The following is a 4903-nucleotide window of genomic DNA, read 5'->3' as shown; positions in this document are numbered from 1 at the left end:
TTCTAAATAAGCAGTGATTTCAATGTAATTTAGACCATAATGTGACGTTAAATGTGTCCGAAATTGGCCGTTTTTCTACGTTTAGCGTCAAAGAAGGGTCTGTATTTAAAACAAACTAGACCCTCTTTTAAAGCTCAAACTACTACTGGAGGATTTGTGGCATCAAAGCAGGTTCTCTATAATCTCACACCAATATGGATAAATAAAAATAAGATTTGTTATTTATCAGGAAAAATAAAATATTATTTGTGATATAAATATCAAAGATATTCGCAATTATTTGTTAGACATATTATTAATAGAATTTTTTTATTAGTACGCTAAAGCAAATTACACTGAAAAATCCACAAGTGCTAAGAAACGAATCCGAGATCGCACGCACTGAGTATTTACCAAACGCCTGACGCTTTAACCGATTCAGCTAACGGAACACATTAGGATTTCTTCGTTAAAAATCATTAGCACTTGTCCGATAATTCAAGGTCCAACGTCTTTTTAAACCCGTAACAGTTAATTGAATAGTTACTTTTTTGTACTTTCTGTGTCGTTAAATATTTGAAACGATTTTTGAAGAGTTCAATATAAGTATTCTACGATATATGCTTTAGAATAACTTAAGTTGGAACATTGTAGACTCAAAAGATTCAATGTAGGGTCAGTATTAAAGGGGAGGTTACACAGCGTCAAAGTAAGGTCTTGAGTTGTAAAAATTTAGGCTCTAAAGATTCAAAGTATAGCTTCAGAAAGGTGTTACAGCCTCAAAGTAGGTACTAATGTTTCGTTATCTAGGTATTAAAAGTTTAAAGCAGGGGCTACAAGTTTAAATAGCGTCAAAGCAGGTTCTAATAAGGAGCTGCAACTTCAAAGCAGGGTCTAAATTTCGACTTGGGTAAGCATAGCGATAAGCGAGAATGAAACTTACAGGATATCTCTCTCCTATAACTGAATTTTTTTTAATGAATAAAATAATAAAAAATTAGCTTCTGGGGAAAGTTTTTTTTTAGTTATTTTCGTTAATTGTTAAAGCGGCGTTATCCGTGGACACGAATAAAAGTGTTTAAGCCAAACTTGTAGGTAAAAATGCAAAGTGACCTGCTGCAAAATTCACTTTCAGTTTTTCTTATTATATTCCGTATAAATCTAAGATCCTTCAATTAAAATTGTAAATTTTACAGAACTTATCACGTAACTTAGTTTTATCTATATTGTTACGATACTTCTTATATTATCCCCTTCCAGCTCTTGTTCATGTTTCTTAATAGTTGAAGGTTCCCTTATTATACAAAATTTAAAAAAATTGTAATGTTTTAATTCAAAGACTAGAAGATTATTCCGCACATAAATATTACCTTTTGCCAAGAACTATTTGTATTTTTGTATTATGCTAATTATTTGCATTTGATTGCTCTATAGCATATGAGCTATTTATATCCATATCTCATTCAGAACGTTTGTACATGTACAATGTATATATAAGAGTAGATATGAGTACAAATTTGTACAAGCATGTGTATATGTATTTGATTAGTCATACATTTTTTCTGGGGTGCGCTAACACCGAAAAACTACTCTGTTTTGATAAATATGTCCCTGTTACTTCATTGGTGGCCACCACAATTTTTCTTGTTGATATTACTATCAACATTTTTACAGTTAAAAAAAACGGATAGTAACAACATTAAAAATTGCTTTGTCAAGCAATAAAGTAACAGCGGCATATTTCATAAACTAAAGCAATTGCACATACCTATTTCTTCAGCGAAACCTAAATCTTCCCTATATCTAGAAGTTGCCTACGTGGAAAGATTCCGCCGAAAGTGCCCCACGGAACTTCTACGGAAATTCCACCTGGAAATTCTATAAAAATTCCGGTTGAAAATTCCGTTGAATTTCCGTAGAAATTCTACTAACTTTCCGTCTGCAATTCACAGCCTGTAATTGACTCTGGAAGTTTCTATAAAATTTTCCTATCAGTTACGGTACCTCAGGTCGATTTCAGTAGGTCACGACCGAAGTTGAGTTCTAAATCAACTTTAGAGGCAACCAGCTAATTTCTTTCATGACTTCTCATTAGACAATAACCTCCAAGCACAGAAAGTCGCCGATCCTCCAATGTACACTGAAATCGGTGTTCAATAGAGTTGCAACAAATTTGAACCACGAAGGTTCATTCGGAGAATAGAAAGGGAAAAGCATCATTTAGACACTGTTTTTTCTCATCCGTTGCAACGTGAAGTGTCGTCCAAAAACTGTAAGTCACCTGTCAAGATCATTTTGTCGGTCGTTATTTGAGTGAAACAGATGTTAATAAGCAGGTAAGTTATAATAATTATTATCTAACTTTTTATTTCCTCTCATTGACCAGCGACTAAATAGTCTTGGAATAAAAATAGTACTTGGCGTGATGTAATATCCAAATGTTAGGTTAGTCAAAACCTACTATATGAGATTCAAACCACCATAGCCGGGATGTACAAACTAAGTTGTGACCGTCTGCATTGAAATTGATGCCTGGTCGTTCGAACAAATTTCCACTAGATTTTCTGCGGAAGTTTAAAAGTATCTTAGATATATAATCTTGTAGTGGCTAGTGTCATTGTATAATAAAAAGAGAAATTTGTTTTTTGCGATGAGTAGGGATGTAAATTTGCATGAAACTTTAGCCTGATAAAAAGTTTCATGAAACATTGGGAGTTTCGTGAAACATTGCAATGTTTCAAATATAGCAGCGGGAACATTCAAACTGATAATATAAGAGCTTATTAGGTATTTTCACTTCAATAAACAGTTAACTTCACTTCGTAGATTGCTGAGGGGTAAAAAAGGGACCAAATGTATGGGATTCAGTTAATTTTTGCCCTATTTCGCTAACATCTTCGTAGAAGGTAATTTTTTCTATATAAGTGAAGTTAAAAAATAGTTTTTATTTTTTAATTACTATTTAATGAAATAATAAAATAATAATAATGATGATTAATTACAAATATTTTAGACAAATAAAATTTTGATCCATTTTTCCCCCTCAGCTTTTAACAAAGTGAAGTTAGCTGATGGTTGAAGTGAAAATACCATATTGAGGCTTTCATATCCCGACTTTTTCCTGCCGGCTGATTTTATTTATTTTTCCGGTTTGTACTGTGGACCAATGATGCCAATGTTGGCAACCTGAGCTATTGCGCTTGCGTTATGGCTGACCGCTCATTGGCCGCACTTGGCGCACGATTCAAAATTACATTAAAAAACAATTCTTGTAACTTAAGTAAATAATTATTAAAATACACACAAGGATATATACAAGTTGTGTAACTTTGATTTCAGGCAAAAAAATACAACACATATATTATATTTATAACAATTTATTTTCAGTGAATTCCAAAGACCAAATTATATTTTACAAAACATTCAATTTAAAAAGAAATTTCTTGGAAAAGTGATTGAAAATAATTATTTATAAGTTTTTAATATTTTGTATTTATTTTTCTGGGAATTCATATAAGTATATAAACTATAAATACATAAATTATCACGACTGCATTGTAGTTCTGCTTTCTTTTCTTCTTTATTTCAAGCGTCGTTTTGTCACGTCTCAATCGAAAAGAACAATCTGAAATTTCGTTTTAAAATTATTCAAATATTATCACTATTATATTCTGCAATTAGCTTCTATGTATAAAGCTGCTGAAATATCATATGGTATTTAAAAAAATGTATCGATTAACAAATATTTTGACAAATATTAGTCAGTCTTTCAAATTCAATGAAAATAAACTGTTATTCATCAAATGTATGTGTTATAAAAATTTTTTTTTGTCTGAAATCAAAAGTTATACAATTTGTATACATTCGTGTGTATATTTTGATAATTATTTATTTTAATTACAAGAATTTTTTTCAATGTAATTTTGAATCGCGCTTCAAAGGGTAGACAACCAGCGCTCAGCCCTAATGCATGCATGAATGAAAATTATTATCATTTTATTATTGCATTAAATAGTCCCTAAAAAAGAAAAACTATTTTTCATTTGCACTTATACAGAAAAATTACTTTCTACGAAGATATTAGAAAAATAGAGCAAAAATTAACCGATTCCCATCCATTTGGTCAATTGTTATTCCTTCAGTATTCAACGAAGTGAAGTGAGCTAGTGATTGGAGTGAAAATACCTTATTGTATATGTAGACGGTCATGACTTTTGCTATACATCCCGGCTTTAGTTTAAATGTCGACGGTCATGACTAACCTAACTTTTGGAAGTTGCATTAGGAAGTTATAATTTTATTCTAAGTGACTGGTACGCCCTATTAAATGAAAGAAATTTGGAAATTAGGTAAATATTGTTTCAATTGGTTTCCTTATTAACAATTATTTAGGTTAATATCGCAAAGCGAATAGTTGCTTTGACACAGGGTGACCAGACGTCCTTCTTTGGAAGGACATGTCCTTCTTTTTTCATGTTTGTCCTTCTGTCCTTCTTTTTTGTCTGATGTCCTTCTTTTTCAAGATATTCGCGATATTTGCATTTTTTATTGCGCGGACCTAAATTTTCTTCACAACTTCCACCAGCGAAGCCTTAGCTCGATAGGAATAAAATTCGTCGCTTGACCCATAAAAAATTTACTTAGATTAACCTCATTGTTCACTACGTTTGTGTTCGCGCAGCACTTCTCTCTAGGAATTGTGCTTGGTGAAACTGCGATGGGAGTCCGAGACCGTGTCAAAAGCTGAAAAATGAATAGACCTCTGTTTTTAACGTTCGTCGATGGAAAAAGAAGTCCGTTAGATTTTCGACTGCGAAACAGTCCGGAGTCCTACTACTGATCGTATAAAAAGCCATAACCTGCTATATATTCGGTTTGTGTTTCCCGTTCCCGTTCTTCACTTTACTATTCCCATGACTTCAAA

The sequence above is a fragment of the Belonocnema kinseyi genome, chromosome 4 (assembly GCF_010883055.1).
Source record: "Belonocnema kinseyi isolate 2016_QV_RU_SX_M_011 chromosome 4, B_treatae_v1, whole genome shotgun sequence".
Classification (NCBI taxonomy): Eukaryota; Metazoa; Arthropoda; class Insecta; order Hymenoptera; family Cynipidae; genus Belonocnema; species Belonocnema kinseyi.
This window is presented reverse-complemented; position numbering follows the sequence as displayed.